Here is a 14,339-nt window from a genome sequence, read left to right as displayed (position 1 = left end):
TTCAAATATAGTTCTCTCAGACCTTAATTTCTATTTTCTAGTACTTGTTTTCTTGGCAGCCAGTAGAATTAAACTGAATAAGGCTTTACTATGTCTAGGCAATCCACAGCCAATGTCCCAGCTCAAAAGAATAATCTCATTTATTTACAGCCATTTCGTTCCCCAATATTTCTGGCAGAGTATTTTTGAAATCTGCCAGCTCATTACACATCCAAAAAATATCTTCCCAATTACCTCTTTCTTCCCCATCACACAAAGAAAAGTTGTGTAAAATCTTACTAAAACCATAGATGTCTTTCTCTACCATGTTGCAGTATTCTGTACAAATTGGTTTTCTCCTCTTGCTACCCTAACACCCAGCCAGTATATAAAATATTTCAGTCACGGTATGGTGCATGGTATGGCCAGCAGAGCATGGGCCATAAAAGTGATGTCTGCACGCACCAAACCTCAGAACTGAGCCCCCCCCCCCCCAGTCAGAACCAGTCCCAGAGAAGGTAATGCAAGCCCGATGCCATGCAAAAGGGGAACTACCAGGGAATAGGACGGGTAGGTGGGAGGGAAGGAATACTGCAACATGGAAGAGAAGGACACCTATGGTTATGGTAAGATTTTACACAAATTTTCTATGTCCTTCTATTCACATGTTGTAGTACTCTGTACAAATGGGTGAGTGCCAAAGCCTCACTGTGAGGAAGGGAGAGATGGTCTAGTAGAATTCTCCAGGAATCCACGAAAGATAGCCTTGGCAAATCCAGCCTGGACCTGGAAATCTGGTCTATCTTGTAATGTTTTGTAAAGGTGTGCACAGAAGACCAAGTGGCTGCTTCAAGGATAGTGGCAGTTTCTAAGCCTTTGAAAAATGAGGAGCCATTGCCTTGGTGGAATGTGCTTTAACACTGCCTTGCAAGGGGTTCCCGTGGTGTGTGTAGCAAAATGTAATATCTCTGGAAATCCAGGCTGAAATGGTTTGCTTAGTTACTGCTTTTCCTAGGGCTCTGGGATGGAAAGAGAAACAGTTCGTCAGCCTGTCTGATGGGCCTGGTTTTGTGCAGATAGAATCTGAGCTGTCTGTGCACATCCAGTGAATGCAGTACTCTCATACGGTCTCCCTGTGGGTTGGGAAAGAAAGTGGATAGATGGATGGTTTGGTATAAAGAAAGGTCATTGACCACCTTGGGCATGAAGGACGGGTTGATTCTAAGGGTTACCCTATCTCTGTGGAATATGAGAAAGGGTGGAATAGCCATGAAGGCTTGCAACTCAGAAACTCTTCTAGCTGTGGTCAAGGCCACTAGTAGGACAGTCTTCCATGTTTTTAGGGAAGTTTTGTATGCTGGCTTGAATGGGGGAAGTATGAGCTTCTCTAAAACATAGTTCAGGTCCCATGGAGGAGGGCTGGGCTTTCTTGGTAGCCTGACATGAAGTACCCCCTTAAGGAACAGTTTTGCAGGCAATCTGGAAGCTAAGGGGGGGGTCCAAATGGAGGTATGCAGAAATGGCAGACAAATGGGCTTTAATAGATGAGCGTGCTAACCCTGTCTGCAAAAGTTCACACAGGTAAGACACTACTAGAGGAATCTCGCTTTGCAATGTGTCCAACTGCCTTTTAAGGCACCATATGGATAATCTTTTCCACTTGGATATGCAAGACCTCCTGCTATTGGGTTTCCTGGCCTCCTGCAGGACAGTGAGCATGTCCTTGTTGTAAAGGTGTCTGAAAGGGATCAGACTCCTATCACCCACAGAGTGAGGTGAAGAGATTACCACTGTGGGAGGATTTGGGTTCCCTTGTCGTGTGTGAGAAGGTCCACTCTGAGGGTAACTTGTGGTGACTGCCCTTGGATAATTGCAGGAGGGGGAACCAATAATGTCTTGGCCAATAGGGAGCCACCAGTAAGATTTTTGGTCTGTCCTGCTGGACCTTCAGCAGGACCTTCTGAACAAAAGGGAAGGGGGGAAATGCATACAGAAACATCCCCTTCCAGGAAACTGAAAAGGCATCTGTTGCCATCGCTAGTAGTTCTGGCAGTGTGGTGCAGGAGGAGGGAGGTTGGCTGTTGATGGTGGAGGCAAACACGTCTATTTGAGGCGTACCCCATTGGTGGACCAGGTCCAGGAAAACATCCTTGTGTAGCATCCATTCGTAGGCCATAGTCATGGACTTGCTGAGGGACTCTGCCTGAGATTTCTGTTGGGAAGGTATGTATACCACCTGTAGAGTAAACTCCCTAACTGGTGGCCAGTTCCCACACCAGGAGAGCTAGCTTTCAAAGTAAGTACGATATAGTTCCCCCCAGCACTATGGTTTTGTCTGTAAAAAGCTTCAGGGGTCCCTGTTGAAGTCTGGGTTGAAAGGTTCACAGGGCCAGTAGTATTGCCCTCATTTCTCTCAAACTGATGTGCTCTTTCCTGTGTGGTACTGGCCACAGTCCCTGCACTTTTAGGTGCCCCAGAGTCACTCCCCAACCAAGGATGAGGCATCTGTGTACATAATCTGTTTTGGTTGAGGGGGGTTGGAGTGAAAGACTTGGGTTGAGCTTCACCTGATTCAGCCACCTGAGGTACTGCCTTGCAGTCATTTCTCTGGTATGAAGAACCAAAAGTAGGTAATGTGCCAAGGTTTCCACCTTTTGAGGAGGAAGGTAGGCTTTCATGATATCTGTTGAAATCCTGCACCCCAGGAAGACTATGTCTTGTGTAGGGGTCTAGTTGGGATTTTGGGAAATGGATCTGAAACCCAAGGGACTGTAGGAGTGCAATGGTTTTGTATAAATGTAGCGGGAGGGACTGTCTGCAGTCTGCCTGAATGAGCAGGTTGTTCAAGTACGGGAATATATAGATCCCTTGTGTCCTGCAAAAGGCAATCACTGGTGCTAGACATTTGGTTAAGATGGGGCATCCTTGATGTCCAAGTTGGCCATGAACTCTTGAGGGAGGAGAAGCGGGAAGAGAGTTGGCAATGTAAGCATACTGAAAGTGGGTACATGAAGGAAGAGGTTTAGATGTGAGAGGTCTATAATTGGCCTCCAAGGTCTGTCTTTTCTTGGAACTAGAAAAATCCTGGAGTAAAAGCCCTTTTCCCATAGCAGACTGTGGGACCGGCTGGATGGTACCTTGAGCCATAGGGTTGTTTAGGACTGGTTTTAAGAGGGGAAGTTGCTTTTTTGGGGGGATGGGGAATTCCCTTTCTCTTTGGTGGAATGATCCAGGTCATGAAGTACCCGTGTTCTACAACTGAAAGAACCCACTTGTCTAAAGTGTTGAGTCTCCACTCTTGCAGACAGCGAGAGAGTTGTAAAGACAGAGGGGTAGAGGGAGGGGCTGGGGTGGTTCAAGGTTGGCAGGTAGTCGCACACTACCTGTCTTGTCTTGAAAGGGCATCTTCTGGCTGGCAGATGGTGTGGCCATAGCAAGTGTGGATTGCTTCCTGGTGGTTTTCCTAGGTCTAGAAGATGGAGCAGGCCCTGAGTGCTTTCTGATGAACTGAGTTTGTGAAGGATAATTCCTTTTGAACAAGGTTGTAACCTTTTCTCCAAATAGGGTTGAGTTGTGCAAAGAAGCATCTACCAGCTTAGCTCTAAAATCATCTGGCAGTGGCTGAAGGTGTAACCAGGAATACCTTCTTAGGGCAGAAGCTGATGCTGTTGACCTGGCTGAGGCATTGGAAGAATCATAGCTGCACTTGACAGAGTGCCTGGTAACTTGAGAAGTCAGGGAAACAAGGGAGCACAGTTGAGCTTTGGCTGCTGAGCCTGAGGAGTCAGACAGTTGTTTGGAAATTTTCTCCAAAAGGGCTAAAGCATATTTAGACAAGTGTGTCTGGTAACTGATAGTTCTGAAAGCCAGAGTTGCAGATGTGTACATCTTCACCCCGAACTCTCCATGGCTTTGCTGTCCTTGTCAGCAGGGAGGAGGTAGTAGAGGGCAGTAGTTTTGAAGCCTTGTAGGTGGAGACAGAAATGGTGGCTGGGTCTGCAGCTAGGCATTTTATTAGAAACTTAGCCATCTCAGGGACTTTATAAAATCTATCAGGTCTGCATGGAGCTGGGGGTTGAGTGTCTGGGTTCAAGGATGCTGCAGAAAAAGCATCCAGAAAAGCTGGAAGAATGGGAGGAACAGCAGTAGGAGCTGGGGAGTCCATCTGGATGAGGTCATACTACCTTTTTTGTACCTCAGTCATCACAGATGAGTCCCACTTAAAATGTTCCCTTACTTTTGCTATAGTTTCCCCAAAGGTTAGATCTCCTGCTGGGGAATTTGCATCACCATATTCTTCCTCTGGGGGAACCATATCCAAGGGGGGAAAGGAGTTGAGAGGTGTAGGACAGAAATTCTTCTTCAGAAGAATCAGAGTACACTTCCTCTTCCACCTGTGAAGGTTCTGAGTCCTGAGACATAGGGCTCAGAACTGGAGGAGGAAATGTGGAAGTCCCAGGTGCAGTAGGCCGCAGGGCTATGAAAGCATTAAATAGGTTTTGAGAGAATGCCTGCCAATCCGGTTGACGTTCTTTAAATGGGGATACATGCTTCCTCTTCTCCATCTTTTTGAGAGAAGACCTAGCGGGCATCTGAGCAGAGGAAGGCCTAGGGTCAGATGACTGCAAATGAATGGAGGGATCCAACTGGCCTGCCGAGAGCACTGGTTCCCCCTCGGTGTTGGGAGACCGTTGTCCACAAAGCCTCCAATGATGTGCTTTCTATGCAGGATTCTGTGGCTTCTGAAGAGGTACCCACTATATCTGGTGTGACAGAGCCAGAACATTCAACCAGGCCGATGTCGGCCACAGGTTGAGGATTGGACGGCAGAGGCGCAGTGACAGTAGCAGGCCTTGTGGTCTTGGCCTTCTTTTTTGGTAGTTCAGCAGGCAAGTCAAAAGATTCCTCCATACTTAGCGTTATCTGTTAAGACGTTGGTTATCTAAGTATAAGTTGCGTGCATGGAGTCGGCTACGTAAGGTTTTTGGGCACAAAGGCCTGGTAGATAGGGCAGGCTTTGTAGTCGTGCAATTTACGTAAACAAAACAGGCAAAGATTATAGGCTTCTTTCTGTGGTATTTGACTGCCGCACTTACACTTGCCCTTTCTGGATGACATGAACAAGCATTAGAAAACAATTACTGAAAAGAAGGTTTCCCAGTGGGGTACTTATCTGAGTTATCAAGAATCAGACGTCCAGGAAGGCAGGAAAACCTGACGTTCGACTGACGGCTGAGAAGTTCTGAGGTCTGGTGCATGCAGATGTAACTTTTATGGCCCATAATCTGCTGGCCATGTAAGATGTCCCACGCACCATACAGTGAATGAAATCTTTTGTACACCGGCCAGACATTTGGGTAGCAAAAGGAAAAACCCCATTTGTACAGAATACTGCAACATATGAAAAGAAGGACATCATTTGTTATCTACCTGAGGAAAAATTTTTGAAGTCTGCTTGGGGTATAAACAAACCTATGCAAACACTCCCAGGCAAAAATCCTAAACCTTCCAGACTTTGGTTGCACACTTGAGCGCCTTACATCCGTCCTCCCATTGCTTCCTTGTATAAGCTTTTCCAGGTTATCATCATAATCTTTTCTAACCTCCTCTGACTGATTTGTATACTTATCATGCACTGTTTTATGGTTATACTAATTATCCTCTCTTTCTGCAGCAGCTTCTGTTCTAGATTAACTAAAATCTTTGCCAGAGTAGGTCTTTCATTTAGGACTCTCCTGTCCATTTCTCTTTGTATTTAGTTTGATATCAATCCATGGTAGGGAAGGCAGTCTCTGACCTGCAGTCCAAACTTCTTGACCTTATCCACACTCTATCACCATTCCCTCTCTAGACATTTGTTCCCAATACCTTGATTCCTTTGTCAGTTTTCTCCAGTAAATTCCAACCTTCTCTTGCCTATTTTCTGTACCCCTGCTTGCAGTCATCCCCCACTGGCAGGACTTCCTTTCTCTATTCAAAATTTGGATAAATTCTTCAGTACTTTATAAAGCTTTATGAATATAATATTCTGTATGGTTGTTATTACTCTCTTCAAGGTTCTGTATTCAAAATTCCACTCTCATTATTTCTTGACCCCATCCCACCCCGCTTTATCATCACCCCTTTCTACTTTGAATTATAACCTTCTGATTGTGTTATGCATATGAAGCTTAACTGCGTAGCTCTAAAATATCCCTTCAAACAGGTAATCTTAAACAACACTGTTCTATCAGAAGGATCAGTTTATTCCACTTAACTATTGCCCTATTCCCCTTCCAGATAAATTCCTTCAACTCTATTAATTAATGTCCACAACGTCTCCTCTGGTTGTTAAAAATATGCCTGATGTGTATTTAAAGCTAAAGGGACTAAAACCATTTTCACTACTTGGATCTTACTAGCTATTCCATAAACAAGATCCTCAAGTTCTCATTTTTTTTGTATTATCTTTTGAAGAGTCTCCTCCAACATATCCTTAGCTGCAGTAACATACGTATTTAATCCATACTCCTAAATACTTTTTATTGTATCCCCTTAAATATGGGTATTGCTGAACCAATTCATGTGTGGGTATGTACAGACTCTGTTTTATTTTCATTAATTTTATATCCTAAAAATGTCTCAATGTTTCACAACACTAAAATGTCCTATTCTGGATTTATAAAGTACAAATTATCACTATCTACAAATAAAGCCATAGTTTCTTAATTACCATACCAATTATATCCTTGAATTTTTGAGGTCCTTATTTTCTTTGCTAATGGCTTTAAATGTAAAGCAAATAACAAATGGGAAAGAAGACACCCTTACCTAGTTCTTCTGTTCAAACACAACTTATTGGAGAGACCCCCCCCCCCACTTTAATTCTTGCCTCTGATACTCCATACTGCCTCCTAATTAACCTTATTATTGCATGAGAGAATGCAAATGCTTCCACTGCCCTACACATAAAACCCCCAGCTTACTCTGTCAAATGCTTTCTCTGCATCAATAACCCTGCCCCAAAAAAAAGAACAGTTGTGTAAGAACTTACCATAACCTTAAATGTCCTTCTTTTCTATGTTGCAGTATTCATAACAACAGGGAGTTGCTGCTTGCAGCGCTACCATCCGGCCAGTATACCAAAGTCTTTGTTTCAGGAGGGTACGTGTGATGTCTCTTACCAGAGCCATAAACCGACGTTAGGTATAAAAGTGACGTCTGCACGTACCCTCACCAGGATTTTTCTGATACTTATCCGTAATAGTCAAAAGCGGTCGCCTGGCCTCCTGAAACAAAGACTTTGGTATACCGGACGGATGGCGGCGCTGCAAGCAGCGACTCCCTACTGTTATGAATAGTGCAACGTAAGAATAGGACATCAGTATTTTCTTGCATCCTGTTTCCCGCTGGATTATCATTGTTCTGTTAATATTGTCCAATGTTTGCCTCCCCTGCACAAAACTACACTGACCTATATTTGTCAAATCTGGCAACACCTTTGTCATTCTTTTAGTTAGTATAGGCATAAACACTTTAAAATCATGGTTTAAAATTGAAAATATAAAGCTGGGTCTAATGGATCTTTACCTTCTTTGGGTAATACAGCCACCACAGCTTTCCTCCAAGATGCTGGTGCTTCCCCTCCTTTTAAAATACTGTTAAAATCTTCCAGATCTTTATCACTTTCTTCCCTACTAATGTTCGACAGGAACATAATCAGTTCTTAGAGAATTCCCTGCCGACTGATTATGCACTTCTGGTTTTATCTCATGTCCTCCTACCTTAACTATTAGTTGTCGAACCTCCTACTCCTCTAATCTTGACCTAATTAAATCTTTAATAGATATTTCCATTTGTGCTCTTTGTTGGTTTCCACATTTCTCTGCTTTCTACAAAAGTTTTTAACATTTCTGAAATGGGTAGTGGAAATTATATGAGAGTTAATAGAGAAGATAAAAATTTATTCAGAAGAAATAGCTAGTGAGTGGGATAAAATGAAAATAGACATATGGCTACCAAAGCTGACAAAGGATAAAGTGTTGCATAAGAAAGGGAACCTCACAGAACAAGAACAGGAGAAACTACAAAGTGCTAAAGGGAAAATTATGGAGTATTTGGATAATACACATTAGTTCAGAAAGACTACTCCAGAGCATTACTGTAATTGTTAAAAATGAGTTCTGGTCATTACTGTGATTCGATTCTAGCTTAATATTTATATACAAATTTAAAATAGATTTTAACTGTGTAACAATCAAAAATGCAAACTAACATTTTAACAAGTACCATGAAAAAGAAATGTAACTGATCAAAAATGCCAAACTGTACAAATATGTTTTTTTTCCAGTACTTAGGCAGTCTGGATTCTACAACATTCTGCAATATTCTGCTATTTCTACAGAAAAATGTAACGTCACTGTTTCTGCTGATACAAAGTTCAAAGCGTCCTTCAAGTTTAAATGCTTTTGTGCACAACAAGCATGCCTTCGTTGAAGGTTGTGCGTCAGGGCTGGAAACCTGGTACGTAAAAATCCACTACCAATCATAAGTGGACCGGAGTTCCGCTGTGGCGACCCCTAACCGGGAAAAGCCAAAAGGCACAAACAAAGTATGAGACAGTTGTAAAATGCTAAATTTAAAGATATTTACTGTACCTAATTTCAAAATAAATTCTATTCTCTGTATTTTGCAGTTTCATGTTTTAATAACTGATATTTATTACTTTACACAACTGTCTTACGTGATGCAATCTAGATCACTTACCCACATTGTGATTTGCTTCTGTATCACATGTACTCTGCCTTTATGCCTGGATTGTGGCTGAAATGGGTTCTCTGACCAGCTAACTAATGTGGTTAAATGTAAAGCAAACAAGGTATTATACTTTGGACATCAAACTAGGAAAAGAGAAATTATGCGTGCATTAGAGAACTGTACTACGTGGGACCTGAGGGATTGTTTCTTCCAGGCTACATAAAAATATCCACAATGGGTATGTGGAGACGAGAAAAATGACAGTCCCTGCACTTAGCTTCATATGTTTGTGAAATACAGACAAGCAAATAAACATTGTGCCAGAACCTATATTAGATGCCAAATGGTCCAAGATGTGCTAACATAAGCAGTAAGCCTGGGGAATGGCTGTCGATGCCATGGCAGCGTATTTGTCTTGACCTGACAGGACTGCTCATGGACTCTTTGTTACTAACTGCTGCTGATGCACAATCCAACTGGTCAGAATCTGAACGTATGAAAAACCCCTTTTGAGAAGACTACAATGTGGGGCAATGCAGCATGGCAGTTAGCTCTGATTTGTTCCACTTACATCTGCCTACTCTGTGACTTTGAATAAGTCACTTAACCTTACAGTGCTCCTGGGTCACCCCTAAAAAGGGACACTTGTGTCTGATGGGCTTATGTAGTTAACAAATTAATAAAATAAAAATAAATAAATAAATAAATAAATAAAATTATACCAGAAATGTTTACTTAAACAGATCAGTCTCTTTATTTGTTGCTGACATGGTATGCCCCATGAGATGTGCTTATTTTCAGGGGAGACAGAGGCCAGGTGGTATGTATACAGAGGGAGAAATTTGAGCGAGATATGAGGAAAATTCCCTTTCTCTTTCCAATAATGTTGTAGAATCTTACATATAAACCTGAGCTACCAGACACTCAAGCATGTGGGACCTTGGTTTAATATCTCACCTGAAAAAGCACCTCAGAAGTACAGCATGCATCTTATACTGCACTACAGTGGTAGAACAGAATGCAGGTCCACTCACAATCTGCAGTGGTGGTGATGCGGTAGCCTTGTCGCCTCACAGTTAGACGTTGCACGTTCGATTCTCAGTTAGAGCGTGTTCTGTGTGTCGACATGCATGAATGGGCCTTTCTCCGATGAAGGTTGTGCGTTAGGCCTGGCACGGAAAAATCTACTGCCAATCATTAGCGGACCGGAGTTCCGCTGTGGCGACCCCTAACCGGGAAAAGCCGAAAGACAGTTGTCTGGGGATAAAACTCAAAGCCTTCTGATCTGCTTTACAACAACGGGGACTGTGCTATCTTCTGAGGCACTGTTCTTATAATGGTAGCGCAGTTCATGTCAAAATGGTAGTAAACATTTCATGTATTCTCCTCATCATCCAACCACAAATGAGTTAGCAGAAATCCCAGTACAAACACTTAAGAAATCTGTTAAACCATGAGTCCTGATCTATTACAGTATAAGAAAATTTTCTGTTTTTATTGAAATGTTCATAGGTAGGTACTAGGCTATTGGCCCCTAGGGCTTTCGCCATTCAAGAAAATTATTTTCCTGTGCCACTGTCGAGCAGAGCCACAAAAGTGATCCCCGGGGTGAATTTCCTATCTCCCATCCAATCATCAAGATTTTTCTTGAACAGTGCTACTGAGGAGCTTTGTTTGATATAGATAGGTAGTTTGTTCCAGAGTATGGGATGTCTCTGGGACAGGAGTCTATCCCTCCAGCATGTTTTGTTTATTGTGGTGACAAGGTAGCTCGGAGGGATTGGGATTTCTTTAAGTGGAGCATGTCCAACAGCTCTGGGTTTGACATAGCTTTGTATGTTAGGCAGAGATCGTCTCTGAGTAGGTGATATGCGACGGAGTAAAGCTGGAGTTTTTTTGAGATGGTCTACGTAGGGCATCTGTTTGAGGCCGGTAATCCTCTTTGTGAGGTATTTCTGCAGCCTTTCCAGTTGTTGTAGATGTCTTCTGAGGTACATACCAAAAGGGGCGTTGTAGTCTATAATGGGTCTGAGTGACGAGTTGAGGGGAACAATGACCTTTTTTTTCCTGGATGAGAAATCTTTTGTGGTTAGGTGTGCCACACAGAAGGATTTCCTGACTACTGTGACAATGTGATTATCAAAGGAGAGACTACTGTCCACCTGTGTCACAAGGACTCATCACACTTTCGGTATAAAGTAGACTACCACCTATGTGGTAGCTCATGTGTACAGAGTTTTTACCAAAGGGGATGACAATGCACTTTTTGGCACTGAGCTTGAGGCCATGGCTTTGACACCAGGCATCTGTCTCCGTGAGGCCCTTTTGTAGGATGTCCACATCGTTAGGAGTTTCGATTATGACTCCTAGTTTCCAGTGATCTGCGAACTTCGTTAGCCAAAGACCTTCTGTGTTAGCCTGTACTCCAGAAAAGTAGATACCAAACAGGACCAGGACTGAACCCTGTGGTACTCCACTTGTCACTGGTCTGAAGCTGGATTTGGAGTCTGCTACTTTCACAGTGTGGGTTCTGTCAGTGAGCCAGTTGGCAACCCATCTTGTGACATAGGGATTTATACCTAGTTTAGTGAGTTTATCTATAATTCCAGAGTGGGGGATGGTGTCAAAAGCCTTGGCGAGATCTAGATAGGCTGTGTGAACCACCTTACCCTCATCTACGGCTTTGGTGACTGCTTCAAAGAAGTCGACATGATCTGCCTTTTACAAACCCAAACTGGGTGGGGTCCTGAGTTTGGAGATTATCAATGTCATTGTTTATAAGTTCCATGATGATACGCTCCATAGCCTTGCAGACCAGGCTAGTTAGGCTAATGGGGCGGTAGCTTCCGGGGTCTGTGGTGGCTCAGCCTTTGTGGAGTGGGATAACTGTCGCTGTGCGCCATTCAGTGGGCACATAGCCTGAGGTGAGGCTATGACTGAACATGGTACTTAGGTGGGGTGCCAGTTCGTTCTGTAGTTCATCTAGAACACAGCCTGAGATGTGGTCAGGTCCCATGGATGCTGTGTTCTTGGCTTTGGATAGTGTGTTTTTTACCTGTGCAGCCGTGATTACAGGAACTTTGCATTCTTCTGGTATAGAGATGGGCCCTTTAGGGGATGACAGAGGGGTAAAGTTAGCACTGAACCTATCTGCCAGGATGTTGGCAATATCCGTTGGTTCTGTATATTTAGTGCCATTGTGCTGTAACTCAGAGCAGATCTGAGTGTTGCCATTGAGATTCTTGACATAGCTATAGAATGCTTTGTGGTTGTCTTTAGAGTCAGTGGCGATTTTGTTTTCATAACTAGCTTTGGAGGATTTTATGAGGGATCTCAGCCTCTTACTGAAGCTGACCAGGGAGTTTCTCCAATCATGGGATTTTACTCTTTTTTGCAACAGTTTCTTTCTTCTGTTGTAGAGTTTGTTTATGGTAGGGGACCACCAGATTGGCTTCCTTTTTTTGGAGGATAGCATCTTGGTTCTGTTAGGGATTGCACGATCCATGCACTCATGTAAGTGCTTATAAAGTGCATTTGTGTAGAATACAGCAGTCGTACCTCTATTGTCCGTCAGCATGGGTGTCGTGAAGTTTGCCACTTCTGTCTTAAGAAGCGTGAAGTTGGCTTTGGAGAAATTTTTTACTGTGGTTTCCCTAATGGGGGTTGGGGGAGGGAATGTGGATGTCTAGGGTGATTAGCTTATGGTCAGATCTGACCAACGAGGAATTGACCTCTGGTGTGGAGCACAGGTTGCCCATGTTGGTAATAACCAGGTCTAGGATATTGCTGCCCCTGGTGGGGGTGTGGATAAGTTGATCCATGGCATTGGAATTTATGAATTCCAGAAAACGTTGAGAACAAGAGTTGGTACATGAGTAGTTTTCCCAGTTAATGGTAGGGTAGTTGAAATCGCCCATTATTAGGGTGTTAGGTTGTACCCTAATATTTTCCAGTGTATTAAGAAATGAGGAGTGGGAATCCTGGGGCATGGTGGGGGATCTGTAGCAAGCTACAATTTGGATTGCGGTCTTGCCCAGAGTTATTTGCACTTGGATAATCTCGGATGCATTATGCTGAGCAACTAGCTTGGAGGTGTGGATATCCTTAATGAATATGGACACGCCTCCGCCTTTAGTGTTTCAGTCCAGGTTAGGTGGCCGAAAGGTGTGGTAAGAATTACCTGGTAATGCAGGGGTACTCTCTGGAGCCTTGAACCAGGTCTCTGTCACTGCACAGATGTTGATGTTCTCCATTTTAAGGAGTGCCTCGAGAGAGTGCATTTTGAGGTTTAGACTTCTAGCATTGAGTAGCAATACCCTCAGATTCTTCTTGCCTGTACCTGTTAGGGTGGTGAATTTGTCATTTGAACCTTGCCTACAAAAGGCACTATAGGGGTGGCTAGAGCCTTAGCCAGTATCCGGAATCCCAGGGGTGACAGGTGCAGGCCATCTCTGGCAAATATCGTGGCTTGTCGATCATGTCATCCCAGGCAGACAGATACTGGATCCCCTTAGAATGACACCAGAAGCTTAGCCAATTGTTGAAGTCAATCATTTTGTCCTTGTACTGTGGTATCATTCTGGGTGATGGCAGGATGCTACTCAGGGCAAGGGTCATACCTGCCTGGGCTACAAGATAAATAAAGATCTGCTATCTAAGGTGGCAAAAATAACACTAGGTGGGTGATTAATAGCATCCCATCTATAAAGTGACTCCAGAAAATCATTAGTGTCTTTGATATAGCTCCAACTCTTTAAAGGGCAACCGCACTCTCAGACTAAAAAAAAATATTTATTTCATCATGGTTTGGTGTTTCCTACATTTTAACAGCTCTCTGGGACTATTTAGAGCTTTTTAGATATTTTTATATGCAATTTCTGATTCTGACCACATGGGGGCTGGCATTTTGAAATAATTCAGACCGCTTACTCTGCCTCTAAGTATCCCAGAATGCATTGTTTGTCTCCAAAAAATTGCATCAGATCTGCCACGTTTTCCCTGAAGCTGCTGTCACTTCATTGACTTAACAGGCATTCACTGCTGTCTTAAAGTCCCCTACTTTTGGTTAAAATGTTATCCTTTTTCAAGGGCTAATTCAGACACAAGCAGTGCAAATGCTACAGAACAGAACTGAAAAGTGCATTTTATTGCTTTTGTTTCTTAGAAATGCTAACTTGCTTTCTTTTGTGAAGGCTGAAATCTAGTTCTTCAATGCATCTCCCCTCCCACTTCACACCTACCTTCCCTAGCTGTCAAAGAACTAAGGGTAATTTGACCCATTATCTGCATGTGATTGACAGCTCACAGCAGGTGACCAGAGTAATGTACTGTTTTCTTGTCAGCCTTTCCCCTCCTTACAGTGGGACACTTTTTTTGTTGCACTCCTGTCAAATTTAGAACCAAGCTACATAGCACTGGGAATAATCACTGTTTTGCAAAGCATCAAACTCCCACTTATTTTTCCTTCCCGTTTGGTTAAATAGCTAACAAATGACACACTATAAACATGAAATATTTCACAGACTTGCATGACAGCACCAACATGCTTTTTTTAAGACATAATTTAAAAAATTACGGTATTGCATACTTCTTGTAATCTGATGTAGTGTTGTCGATTAATTGTG

The sequence above is a fragment of the Protopterus annectens genome, chromosome 3.part1, assembly GCF_019279795.1.
Source record: "Protopterus annectens isolate FY-2018-M chromosome 3.part1, PAN1.0, whole genome shotgun sequence".
Taxonomy (NCBI): Eukaryota; Metazoa; Chordata; order Ceratodontiformes; family Protopteridae; genus Protopterus; species Protopterus annectens.
Note: the sequence above shows the minus strand (reverse complement) of the source record.